The sequence below is a fragment of the Phacochoerus africanus genome, chromosome 4, assembly GCF_016906955.1.
Source record: "Phacochoerus africanus isolate WHEZ1 chromosome 4, ROS_Pafr_v1, whole genome shotgun sequence".
Lineage (NCBI taxonomy): Eukaryota > Metazoa > Chordata > Mammalia > Artiodactyla > Suidae > Phacochoerus > Phacochoerus africanus.
Genome location: NC_062547.1, coordinates 46,504,471 through 46,518,863, shown reverse-complemented (window position 1 = coordinate 46,518,863; position 14,393 = coordinate 46,504,471). Strand labels below are relative to the sequence as shown.

The 14,393-nt window shown below is 44.1% G+C and overlaps 1 protein-coding gene across 1 annotated transcript in view; it reads left to right on the top strand.

Moving 5' to 3' along the window:
* Positions 1 to 14,393, top strand: part of SPON1 (spondin 1) — a 335,754-nt gene that overhangs the window by 245,318 nt on the left and 76,043 nt on the right. The gene's annotated exons all lie outside the window — the stretch shown is intronic.

Sequence of the window (14,393 nt, the reverse complement as noted above, 5' to 3'; positions counted from 1 at the left end):
TTATTATTTCTTCCTGCAAGGAGCACTCCCCTGCTTAGTGATTCCTGGCTCGTCCTTTGGACTCTCCTTCAGAAAGGCAAGCCAGACACATGTGACAAGTTAAACAGGCAGAGAAGATATTTTTATCTGTTTAAGCCAACAACAGTAAATGCATCACAAGACAGTATGTGATTAATTGCCAAGTGAATTGTGAAAAGAATAATTGCCAGAAGAATATGAACCAGGGAGAGTTTGGCTCTAGCTGGTGGGGGAGGGGTAGAATGGGGCTTTGGAGAGGCTGCAGAGAATAATAGAGATTTGTTTTGGGCCTTGCAGGACAGATGGGATTGGGGCTGGTAGGTCGGAGGGTTGGGAGGAGGGCAGTTGGGAGGCATTCCAGGGAAGATACGTTATGTAGAGACAGATGGACAGATAGGCCATGGGGTGTTCAGGGAAAGTTGGGGTGAGAAGAGATAGTGGGAAGAGCAGAGCATGGATGTAGTGTGAAATTGTGAATGATGTTTGCTCTGACTCCTTAGCTTTAAACAAACCCAGTACACCTATGCCATGTGCTCTAACCAACTGAAAAATAAGCTCCAGTCCTGGCTGTGTCTTTTGCCCACCATCCCCTCCTTCTTGCTCCCCCTGCATCCTTTGCCATCCCAGCTCAACTAGACTCCTAACCTTGCCCCCACTTCCATTTACACCCCTGCTCAGACCCTGAGAACTTGATTCTAATGTTTGACTTCAAAGGGTCACATCTCCATTCTGGCTCAAACCTGCAGAAACACAGCTACCACTTACCTTGACCTTTGTGGGCTAAACATTTGACGTCTCCTACCTCCTTTCATTCTCAATATGACTCTGTGAGATGGTGTTCTTACCCCCGTTTTTCAGATGAGGAAATGGATGCTTGAGAGGAGAAGAAGGTCTGATGTTGCATTGCCCATGAATGGTACAGTCAGGATGTGAACCCCAAGCTGTCTGACCCCATAGCCTGATTCCCAATGACGAGGCACACAGTACAGCCTCTTATTGCCTAGTCCACCCCCATTAGTTCTTTCCTCATTGGTCACCCTTGGATAGGATGGCTTACCCTAGTCAACCCTTAGAAACCTAGACTCTCCACGTGCTGCCATCTTACAGCAGACCCCAGGTACCAAGGATGTGACTCAAGAGGTGTTGGTGGGGCATTCAGGTTAAAGTCCTAGAACATCGACACCAACACTTACTGCATTTGATCCTGTTGACCAAGGGGACCAATGAAAGCTCAGATTTGATCCCTGGTCCAGGGACTTTCATATGCCATGAGTGTGGCCAAAAAAGAAAAAAATAATAAAAACATGTTTTCAGAAGGCGAAGTCTGGGACCCAGTTCAGGACTGTCCTTCCTGCTCCATCTTGGTCTATGGAGAGGTTGCAGGTGGAGGGTACAATCAGCAGCCTGTTTTGTGGTTCGAGGCAAGGTAACAAGGGTCTGAATCAAGGTCATGGTGGTAGAAATAGAATATGATAATAAAGAATCAATTCAGGGAGTTCCCGTCGTGGCTCAGTGGTTAACAAATCCGACTAGGAACCATGAGGTTGCAGGTTCAATCCCTAGTCCCGCTCAGTGGGTTAAGGATCTGGCGTTGCCCCAAGCTGTGGCATAGGTCGCAGATGCGGCTCAGATCCCGCATTGCTGTGGCTGTGGTGTAGGCTATAGTTCCAATTAGACCCCTTGCCTGGGAACCTCCATATGCCTCAGGGTGCAGCCCCAGAAAAGACAAAAAGACCAAAAAAAAAAAGAATCAATTCATTTCGCTGTGACATAAAATGAACAGTGTCATATTATCTGTAAAGAACCAGCTTATGGCTTCATAGATCTTTGGGACTCAGAATACATTTCAGGTGTATCATTGTTCCTTGAATTGTGTTCTTGAAACTAGTGGAGGCAGCATGATTTGGAGGGAAGCTTCAGGCACTAAGCTTCTGGGTACTGCCCAGACGTCAGACAGGCCTTCATCCAAATAATGGCTCTGCCACTCACGTGACCATGTGGCCTTGGAAGAGTATTCAATCTCTCTGAACCTGTCTCCTCATCTGCCAAATGGGGATAATAATGTCTGCCTCACAGGGTTGTAAGAATTAAAGAAGACAGTGGATAGAAAGCCTATGATTAGCCCAGAATAAATGTCACTTTTTGTGCTATCATTTCTTAGCCAAACATCTCATTAAAAGCCCTGCATAATCACCCATAAAATCTTGTTTGAAATAAAAGTGATTGGGTTCAACCAACCCTTTGGAAAGCAATTTGGCTTTCCACATGCTTTCCACTGTGTATTAAGACACATAAAAATGTTCAGATCCTTTGACCCTCTTGTTCCACTTCTCAGAGTCTATTCTTAAGAAATTGTCCTCGATGCAGGGAGAGTGAAATGCACAGAGGCTCACTGCCCAGGGTGGGGCTGGGAGGAGAGGAACCATAATTGTGGGAAATTAGAAGCACACAGAACATCCAGAAGCAGAAGCAGATGACTGAGGAGTCCTTCTGCAGTCAGCTGATGCTCTGCAAATGCTTTGCATCGGTATTAAATACTGAGCTCAGAACAATGTCTTAAAATTAGTCGAGTCCCGGGAGTTCCTCTTGTGGCTCAGTAGGTTAAAAACCCAACTAGTATCCATGAGGACACAGGTTTGGTAACCTGGCCTCACTAGTAGGTTAAGGATCCAGCGTTGCCGTGAGCTGTGGTGTAGGTCTCAGATGCAGCTCGAATCTCCCGTCGCTGTGGCTGTGGTGTAGACCAGCAGCTATAGCTCTGATTCGACCCCTAGCCTAGGAACCTCCATATGCCTTGGGTGCGGCCCTAAAAAGCCAAAAAAAAAAAAAAATAGAGTCAAGTCCATCAAGAATCAAACATATTCTTTTCATTTCATGAACCCGGCCCTCTCCTCTGCAGGGCTTCCCTGCAGTCCACAGACAAGCAATCCTCTCGCCTCTTCTTGACTCTGCCATCTAGGCACCTGGAGGCTTCATGCTAGACCCCACCCAGCTTCTCATCCAACTGCCACAGCCCTTCAGCTCTTTCCCCTGCAGACACAGAACTTCTTTCCATGACCACTCAGCTGGCTCTGTCTCCCCAAGGGCTGCCTTGCAAATGTATCTTCCTCAGTCCCTACCCCACCTCGCATCCCTGCTGTTGTCCTGCTTCCAACCTTTTTCCCATTATTTCCAACAGTTTGTTGTGTCTTCTAAGCTAGAGAAAATATTTTCTGGAGCATCCAAAATTCGTTCATCCAAATAAACTTAATGAAGGGAGGTAAAATGCGGAACTAGATATCAAAGGTTATTTAGAAGTCCGTGGACATTGAATCTGAGTCTTGGAGCCTCGAGTGTGTTCTGCCATCCCTCAAGAGAGGATTGAAATTGTATTAAACCACATCGGTTCAAAGCTGGCCTCCATGAAGTTAGAGACCCAGATATTTTGCTGGTTAAAAAAAAAAAAAAAAAAAAACAGTTCTGTAAAATCTCTTGGTCTACCTTTATCTTGTAAGCTGAAACTTCTTTTGATAACGCCTAAGAGGGAGAGCATTTGGTTCATCGTGCATTTTTATAATTATGTGCGTTTTGCAATTCCTTCACTTTTTGGCAGGCACAGGGGAGCATTTGGCTTCAGTGCTTTCAACTCCAAAGACAATTTCACAACTGGGTTTTTTCTGATAGCTCCCACATCTGGACCCTGAGCAGCCCCAGCCCACCATGTGGTGAGATCCTCAGTGAACCTCCTCAGCAGAGCACAGAACAGGCTGTACCCAGCCCTGTCCTTCCCTCACTCCCAGGAGCCTAGGGTACAGGCCTCTCATCATTGCTGCACAAGTTGTGGGCATTTTTTTTAAGTATGAGGGTAATACCTTCTTTTTAATGTTGTTTTTCTGGTTGGACAATAAGCAACCAATATTTCAACTGAATATTTTCTCAGCGCCTACTGTGTATCAAGAATCTTATACTGAGAACTAGATACAGAAATAGATCATGCTAGTCCATTCTGGCCCATCTTCCTCCCTCCCTCCCTTCTTCCTTCCTTCTTTCCTTTCTTAGGGATTGTTTAATTAACGCTGAAAAACAAAAAGAGGAAAAGCACATTCAATCCCACCACTTCATATATAAAGAAAAAACCTGGGGAGTTCCCTGGTGGCCTAGTGGTTAGGATTTTGTGCTTTCACCCCTACGGCCGGAGTTCAATCCCTGGTCTGGGAACTGAGATCCAACATCAAGCTTCTGCACACTGCAGCCAAAAAAAAGAGAGAAAAAAATGAACATTTCTTCTTTCTCATCCCACCCTCCAAACCCCAGAGGTGGTAACGAACCTTAGCAGATTGGTGTATGTCTTTCCCAACTTTTCCTGAAATGTATCCAAATGAAGCTCTGTCTCCATCTGTATACCCAGAGATTTCTTGGAAGAACAGAATGATGCTCTACCTATTAGTCCCCACAGTTGTCTTCCTTTAATATAGGATTATTAAGTAAATCTACTCATTATTTTTAAAGACTGATTAGTATTCCATTAAATTATCCATAATTTATTTAAACATTCCCCTCCTAGTAGACATTTAGATAGTTTACAATTTTTGTGCTATTATTGTTATAAACAATTATGTAGTGAACATCTACAAATATATGGAATATATGTATGTATGTGTGTGTATACATATAGCTGTGTTTTATTTATTTATAACAGACTCCCAGAAGTGGCATTAGTGAGTTAAAGAGTATGTATCTTCCTCAACTGTAATAGGTACCACAAAATTGCTTCCCAAAAGATGGCAAACATTCACACACCAAGCAGTCTCTTGTGATTACCCATCTCCCTTCTTCCTCAAAAGTGCTGGAGGTTCTTGTCTATTTTTCGTTTTGGGGGAGTTTCTTGGGGGTCTTTTGAGGGCCACACCCGAGCCATGTGGAGGTTCCCAGGCTAGGAGTTGAATCAAAGCTGTAGCCGCCAGCCTACACCACAGCCACAGCAATGTAGGATCCGAGCCAAGTCTTCGACCTACACCACAGCTCACAGCAATGCTGGATCCTTAACCCACTGAGCCAGGCCAGGGATTAAACCTGTGTCTTCATGGATGCTAGTCAGATTCATTTCCACTGAGCCATGATGGGGAACTCCAGTTCCTGTCTTTTTTATTGCTGCCAATTGTGTGCACAAAGATATTACTGTTTTAATTCACATTCTCCGACTTGAAAAAATGTTGACTATCTCACACTTTTGTATGTTTATTGGCCATTAGCACTTATTTTTTATTTACTCCTCCATGGGCTTTCTTATTGTTGGCACTATTAATTCTGACCTACCACATGCCAGCTAAGCAGGCAACACCACTCCAAACACCTCATATGCATTGTTGTGTTTAATCTAATAACCCTGGTATGAGGTAGGTGCCATTACCATCTCCTTGTGACAGATGAGGAACACCCGAGGCTCAGAGCCAGATAAGCAACTTAACTTGTCCAACATCAGAGTCTGAACTGCGTATGCTGAGATTTGAATGCAGGTCCATTAGCTCCAAAGTCTGTATTCATTCCCCCTATTCCAGGCCATCTCTCAACAATCTGTCCACCTCTGTGCTCTCTGAAGCTTCAAGTCTGAGCTTCCTTCTTGAGCTGAGTCTGTTTATCTCCCATCTGATGGCCCATAATAACCTTGGGCTGGAAATCCAAGTTTGAACCAAGTGGCCCCTGAAGCCACAGCCCTTGGACACAGAAGCCCCAGTCTCTGCCTTGAAGAGCTCCTAGATTACATTTATAGGTGGCGCATTGATAATTCAATTTCTTCCTTAATTCACAACCTTGTACCTTAGCTTTCTGCCGCTCCCCCAGACCTTCCCACTCCCACGTCCCCTGAGGCAGGATTCCTCTAATGCAGAGGAATTTCTTTCTTCCCTCCTCACACACTTAAAGCATTTGGGCACATTTTGTTCTTCATGAACTTTCAGGACCGGGCACACGTTGTGAAATAATTGGTGGAAGGGGAGAAACGGCAAGGGCTGCCTGACTTCTTGGCTGCAGAAATTTTCCTCCAGAGTAAGCTAGCATCCATCTCACTCTGGCAAATAGTCCTGAGCCAAGAGATTCCAAACTAAAGCAAAAATCTATCAAGAGAATTCTGATTTAAAACTTAAGAAAACAGCCTGGACATATTTTTAGAACAACCCAGGAAAGAATACATCTGTGACTCGAAACAGCTGGAAATCTACATTTTTGCCAAAACGATGCTGATTACGAAAGCTGTGATGGTCAGATAAGAGGCAGTCAGGATGCAAAGCTGTCCTGTGCTTTTCGTGTGTTCAGCTTTTGAATAACCTTCACTTTCATACTTTAAACGCTGACCCCTCTAAACTGCCTTTTGAATACCAAATGCCCGCCAGCCACACAGCTTGTACAGCAGTGTTTGTATTGTTATTTGAGGATTTTATTGTATTTTGCCCTTATTGGCTCAATAAAAAGAGGGAGAAACAGAAAAAAAACAGAAGTAATAAGAAGCAAAGGCCGTATAAGCTCATGATGCTTGAGAAATAGAAGAAATTTTGAGGGAGTTCCCGTTGTGGCGCAGCAGAAACAAATCTGACTAGGATCCATGAGGTTTCGGGTTCGATCCCTGGCCTCGATCAGTGAGTTAAGGATCCGGCATTGCCGTGAGCTGTGGTGTGGGTCGCAGATGGGGCTCGGATCCCCTGTTGCTGTGGCTGTGGTGTAGGCCGGCAGCTGTAGCTCTGATTCAACCCCTAGCCTGGGAACCTCCACATGCTGCGGGTGCAGCCCTAAAAAGAAAAAAAGAAGAAGAAGAAATTTTGAGGTGTGCTGAAAACAGAGTAACCTTAGTCTCAGTCATTGGGCTGAAGCCATCAACCATTCGCTTGTGTTCAGTTGTGAAGAAGAAAAACAAAACTACAGAACATGTGTTGAAAATGTTGGTAGCCGGAGTTCCCATCGTGGCGCAGTGGTTAACGAATCCGACTAGGAACCATGAGGTTGCGGGGTCGGTCCCTGCCCTTGCTCAGTGGGTTAACGATCCGGCGTTGCCGTGAGCTGTGGTGTAGGTTTCAGACGCAGCTCGGATCCCGCGTTGCTGTGGCTCTGGCGTAGGCCAGTGGCTACAGCTCTGATTCAACCCCTAGCCTGGGAACCTCCATATGCCGCGGGAGCGGCCCAAGAAATAGCAACAACAACAACAACAACAAAAAAAGAACAATGGAAAATGTTGGTAGCCAATGGTGGGTGAAAGACGAGGTGTCCTTGGGGAGTTATACCTTTCTTTTAGTTTCCGGAAAGTGGAGCCCTCTCCTATTTGAGGCCCTACTAGGTCGCGATGTAGATAAACTGTTGGGTACACATTGAGGGTGAAAAATCAATGTGTCATTAGGGAGTTGAATGATTTTTATTTCTTGGAGGGCTGATGAAAATGGAAAACTTCTCTTACCCGGGACTCTGCTAGGGCAAGGTCTCTCCTTCACTGTCCTATCCCAGGGCCTCCCTTGCCTATAATAGAGATCTATTATATGGCAGTTGCAGGTTCAACATTTTAAGGACTTCCTTGTACGCAAGAGTAAGGTATGTTTTCTGGCCCCTAAATACAAAAGAAGAAGCAGGGAAGAAAGGATTCCCGAGGCTACTCTGTTACTGTGCCTGACCATGGCCCCGCAGCCTATGGAGGCACAGAGCACTTGAGCAGAAAGGGTGACACTGAATGCCTCTAGTCAGGTTCTTGTCCAGATACACTCCAGCACGGCACCCCTTCCTCCTGTCACACAGACAGCTGACTGAAGTCAGGCGAAACACATCCCCAGCCAGGACATGCATCCCAAGGACAAAAACAGGACCTGGGAGTGAGGTGCCTCTCAGTAGAAAGAAGATGCATTGTTTGGAGAGTGGGGGTGGGGGTGCTGGGAATTGTGCCCAGGAGGAAACCCGACATCAAGATCAAGGCCAGTGTAAAAGGCACATGAAAAAATGCTCAACGTCACTGATTATTAGAGAAATGCAAATCAAAACTACTATGAGGTACCACCTGCTGGAGAGGGTGTGGAGAAAAGGGAACCCCTCCTACACTGTTGGTGGGAATGTAGACTGGTACAGCCACTATGGAAAACAGTATGGAGGTACCTCAGAAAATTAGATACAGAACTACTATATGACCCAGCTATCCCACTCTTGGGCATATATCTGGACAAAACTTTCCTTGAAAAAGATACATGCACCTGGATATTCATTGCAGCACTATTCACAATAGCCAAGACATGGAAACAACCTAACTGTCCATCAACAGATAAATGGACTAAGAAGATGTAGTATATATACACAATGGAATACTACTCAGCCATAAAAAAGAACAAAATCATGCCATTTGCAGCACAATGGATGGCACTAGAGATTCTCATACTGAGTGAAGTAAGTCAGAAAGATAAAGACAAATACCGTATGATATCACATACATATCTGGAATCTAATATATAGCACAAATTAACCTTTCCACAGAAAAGAAATGCATGGACTTGGAAAACAGACCTCCTCCCAAGGAGGAGGGGGACAGAGTGGGATGGAGTGAGAGCTTGGGGTTAATAGATGCAAACTATTGCATTTGGAGTGGATAAGCAATGAGATCCTGCTGTTTAGCACAGGGAAGAAGAACAAGAAGATGATGAAGGCCAATAATTCAAGCCAAGGGATAAAATGAAAATTCATAGTCAAGGTAAGGAATCAAACCAGACATGCTAGTGAGTGAAGAGAAATCAAGTGGATGAGTCTTGAGGAATTCTCATAATAGACTGAGAGCATCCAAATTGGTGTTTCCCTCTAACTTGCTATGTGCCAGTTGAAGAAAGTGCATGTATCTGCTGAACAAAAGATGGATACAGGACAACATGAAGAAGAAAAAATCCAAACTTGTGCCCCTACAGCTGCCAGCCTACGCTGCAGCCACAGCAACATGGGATCTGAGCCACGTCTGCAACCTACACCACCTCACAGCAATGCCGGATTCTTAACCCACTGAACGAGGCCAGGGATTGAACCCGAAACCTCATGCTTCCTAGTCGGATTTGTTAACCACTTACCACAAAGGGAACTCCAGAACATCCTTCTTTAGAAAGTTCCTCAGGCCTAGGGAGACTGATCAGGGAAAACTCATAGCCTCTCCTGAAGCCCTCATCCCAGTGCCCAGCACAGGGCAGTGGTTCCAGCCCTTCGGGTTAAGGATGAATTTCATCTCCCCCATGTTTTTGTCTCCCCACCCACCCCTCACTGGTGAGGCAGAATATGCCTAATAAACCTTTCCGTTGCTATCTGAGATCTGATCTCTAGGGCATTTGGCAGCAGCGCTAGATCCCTCTTCACATGGGTCCTGATGTGCTCTCTCCTACGGGCGTGTAATTGAATGACTTGACAGTGCTAAGTATCCTTCAGCTTCTTAAGTAATAAATGCAAATTAACCTTCACTAGTGACTCTATCTTGAGTGGCAAATGTCAGCCACTGAAATTTAAAGTGTAGGGTCAGTTCCAAGCTTAATTTCCAAGGAAAACACCCACAGAAAATCTTGAAGTGGAAGATTGCTTAAAAAAAGAAAAAAACAGTGGGAAAGAATGAAAGAGAATCCAAGCTTATTCCACAAAAATAGGGCTGCCTTGCCCAGCACAGTGTTTACTCACTCATCTAATTCATTACAAAGCCCCAATCGCAAAGATATTTATTTTGTCTTCTTTGCTGCTCTGGTAAGCTAATTATAAAGTAATTGAATTAGCTACCAAATAAATTAGTTGTTATCAAACAGAAAATAAAGGCATTCTTCTAAAAATTATTTAGGGGGAAACATTGGCTTGAATGATAATTCCAGACTGAGAACTGTTTTCTTTCTTCTATGTGTTATTATAGGGGGAAATTCTATGTGGAAAGATACTCCTAAAATAAATATTTATTCTACCTTTAATGAATGACAAAGAAAGCAAAGCAGGTTTGAGTCCTTGAAAAACACTAGAGGGGGCAGTCTACATGAACTGTTTACATGATGGCCCTTGTCAGCCAAGGTTGCTGAGATATTGAAATGTCTTCAAGGGTGAACGAGAGGGGTGGAAATTAATGATGCTTGCTGTAGATATGATCATTTCACTTAGCTGCCTCATCGCATGCTGTTACTACTAAGTAGCTAGAAATTATGCCTTTTTCTAAAGTGTGTTCCTCTGTCTGCTTTAAAATTATGAAGATATAGGAGTTCCCATCGTGGCTCAGTGGTTAATGAACCCAACTAGCATCCATGAGGACGCATGTTCAATCCCTGGCCTTGCTCAGTGGGTTAAGGATCTGGTGTTGCCATGAGCTATGGTGTAGGTCGCAGACGTGGCTCAGATCCCAAGTTGCTTCAGCTGTGGTGTAGGCTGGCAGCTATAGCTCCAATTCGACCCCTAGCCTGGGAACCTCCATATGCTACAGGTGCAGCCCTGAAAGACAAAAAGTAAATAAATAAATATAAATAAATAATAAAATTATGAAGATATAAAAATTTTGGAGTTCCCGTCATGGCTCAGCAGAAATGAATTGAACTAGCATCCATGAGGATTCAGGTTTTATCTGTGGTCTTGCTCAGTGGGTTAAGGATCCAGCATTGCCATGAGCTCTGGTGTAGGTCTCAAACACAGCTCAGATCCTGCATTGCTGTAGCTGTGGTGTAGGCCAGCAGCCAGCTCCAGTTCAATCCCTAGCCTTGGAACCTCATATGTGTGGGTGTCGCCCTAAAAAAAACAAAAAAAAATTTATATTCAAGTGCTAAATTATCCTTCTAATAGATGCAACCAGAGTTCCAAAAAATGGCTGTTTCTGATCAGTTGGTTTTACAGAGCCCTTAATGAAGTCATTTCTAGTTGATCACAAATAGGCCTGAAGATTCCTTGTGATAAGGCTTTCAGCTCTCTTACAATATCAAAGTTATTTATGAGTTAAAAGAGTGCAAGCTCTTAATGGTGAAAATCAAAACGAGTGGAAAAAGCCTGGAGTCAAAGGACAAAAGCTGGACTCATTCAAGACAATACAGCAAAAGCCCACAATCAAAACTACTGTGATACCATGGGTTTCTTCACAGTGCAGGTCAAATCAAGTCTCATGATGGTAATGCTTTATGGTTGAGGGTAAAATGTCAGGTCCCACACTTCAGCCCAAAACCAAGAGCGTAATAATAAAGTCAGAGAACAGCATAAAAGTAATTTGCAGGTTTTTTGTTTGTGTTTTGCTTTTTCTAGGGCTGCACTGCACCCAAGGCACATGGAGGCTCCCGGGCTAGGGGTCCAATCAGCGCTACAGCTGCCAGCCTACGCCACAGCCACAGCCACACCAGATCCGAGCTGTGTCTGCAACCTACACCACAGCTCACAACAACATTGGATCCTTAACCCACTGAGCGAGGGCAGGGATCGAACCTGCAACCTCATGGTTCCTAATTGGATTTGTTTCTGCTGCACCACAATGGGAACTCCAATGATTTGCAGGTTTTAGTGGGCTATGACGTAGGCAGAATCAATGGCATGCAGAAGCTGCAGAAGGGCCAGTAAGAGTGTGGTCAAGGTTGGACTATGTTCCTCAGAATAAGAGGTCTTTTTATTATGTTTTTTGTATGTTTGTTTGTTTGTCTTTTTGCCATTTCTTGGACCGCTCCCGCAGCATATGGAGGTTCCCAGGCTAGGGGCTGAATCCGAGCTGTGGCTGCCAGCCTACACCAGAGCCACAGCAACGTGGGATCCGAGCCGTGACTGCAACCTACACCACATCTCACGGCAATGCCAGATCCTTAACCCACTGAGCGAGGCCAGGGATCGAACCCGCAACCTCATGGTTCCTAGTCGATTCGTTAACCACTGTGCCATGATGGGAACTCCCAGAATAAGAGGTCTTAACTGGGGTTTTGTGTGTGGGATTTAGACATCACACCCTCTATTGTCAGACACTGACTTCACAGTTTTCAATAGTACTATCAACATTGTGATCATCCTTGTCCCTGTGTCTCTGCAACTATCCTTGAAGAACACCTACGTGGAATTTCTGGGCCTAAAGGTATACATATTTTTAGTGCTCCTAATGCATATTAGCAAATATGTATCTAGGAAGATTGTAATCTCTCTGTTTGTAACAAGAACATTTGAGGAGTTCCCACTGTGGTGAAGGGGAAATGAATCCGACCTGTATCCATGGGGATGCGGGTTCCATCCCTGGTCTTGTTCAGTGGGTCAGGGATCCGGCATTGCTGTGAACTGTGGTGTAGGTGGCAGACCTGGCTCAGATCCGGGTTGCTGTGGTGTAGGCTGGCAGCTGTAGCTCTGATTCGACCCCCAGCCGGGGAACCTCCACATGCCTTGCAGGTGCGTCCCTAAAAAGCAAAAAGGAAAAAAAGGCTTTTGAAAGTTTCCATTTCCCCACCTAGCCACATTTGCTTCCTGTTTTTTCTCTGAGACTGAATTGTAGAGTGTTTGGACTAGAAGGGAACCTGAATTCCATCCCTTTCATTTTTAGGAGAAAAAACTTGAAGCAGATTTGGGGAGGGGGCATGTGTAGGTGATGTTTTCTCCAAGCTAATTGCAGAGCTTCATGCATTGCGGGGAGACACTGGTTTCTGTAGCCTCTCTGGCCTCAGACCTGAAAGGTTCTTGGAAATGTCCATGGAGACAAATCTATAGAAATAGACAGTAGATTAGCGCATTTGCCTAGGGTTGGAGAGGGGATGGGAGCTGGGGAGTGACTGGTACGGGTGTGGGGGCTTGGGGGAGGAGAACGATGGAAATATTCTCAAGTGATGGCTGCACAACACTGTGAATATACTAAAAAACCATTGAATTGCACCCTTTAAATAAGTAAATTTTATAGTATATAAAACATATCTCAATTTTTTAAAAAAGAAGAAGAGGTGCTCTGTAAACATTTGCAGGAAGAAGGAAAGGAAATCTTCATCCGTATTCCTTGATTTCTAACCAGTAATTGTTCCACTTACTTCATTTTTCAAAAGAAGAGCTTGTCTATGGTTGATTCCAGCATCCCCTTGGCGTTCTCTCTATTAGATGTTTCCCTGTTGCCAGTTACACACTGATCTGCCTCTTCTCAGAACTGAACGGGTTAAAAAATTTTTAAAGTTCTGCATTTCATCCTTTTAGAATCCTCTGAGACTCTCACTCAGGGCTGGTCACAAAGTAGGAGCTTGATAACTGTTTACTGAAATTGCTGGTGCACTGCAAGTAAATTAAATACTAACTAAAAAGGCAGAGACATCGGATTATTTCCAAACATTGATGCCAAATTTTCTGCAGCTGTCAGCTCCGGCTCTGTAAATGAAATCAGCAGTGACACAATTTGGCGTTTTGGACATTCATTCCGATTTCCCTCCCAACCTTTCTCTGCAGGTAGTGAGCAGTCGAGGTCGCATTTTGCCCTCAGTGCAGGACTAAATTAAGGACTCAAGAGTAGCAACTGCTACATGCAGGGGTGAATCCAGAATCCATGGGGCTTAAAGCTTACTCAGTTTGACAAGGGGCCCTTTTACAGAAACAAGCATACAAAATTATGAACACAAATTAAGTGAGATCTTTGGAAGCCTGTGCAAGGAGGGTTCTGAAAGTAAAGCTTCCTTAGCCTCCTGGTACATCTGCTTCTAGCCAGGTTCCTGTCTCAGCTCCTTTTTATTGCATTTTATTTTGCTTTTGTGTAAAGGTCCTTTGTTAGAAGCAGTTAGCATTATAAGTCTCCTAGCCTTCCAGTTCTGCTTAAAAATAGAGCTTAAGCAATTGATTAATTAACTCCCCATGTTCCCATGCAGACAACTAGAGAGATGACAGGAGCCACCCATCATGGGTGAAAGGCAGACTCTAAAATCCCGTGCATAATGTGAAAATCACACACAGTCATAATTGTCCTTAAAATCCCTGAAATCACCTATTAAGTACAGAATATGCAGTTTTATGTATGTGACCTTGAGTTGTTGTGCACACTCAAGTTTGAAATCCACTGAGCTGGGTGGAAGGAAGGAAAGTACAAATGCAGATGACTGGACTTGAAAACCTCTTGGCCTCATGACAAGTCTCAATTTCTAGCTGGAACCCAACGTGGGAGGTTCTCACCTGGGGTGTTTATTCCATCCTATTTCATTTTATTTTATTGTTTATTGAAGTATCATTGATTTACACTGTTTCAGGTATACAGCAGAGTGATCAGTTGTATGTGTGTGTGTGAGCGTGTGTGTGCTTTTTCATATTCTTTTCTATTATGGTTATTACAGGATATTTTATATAGTTCCCTGGACTGTATAGTAAGACCTTGCTGTTTATCTATTCTATACATAGTAGTGTGTATCTGTTAATTCCAAACTCCTAATTTATTTATCCTCTTTGGTAACTATGAATTTGTTTTC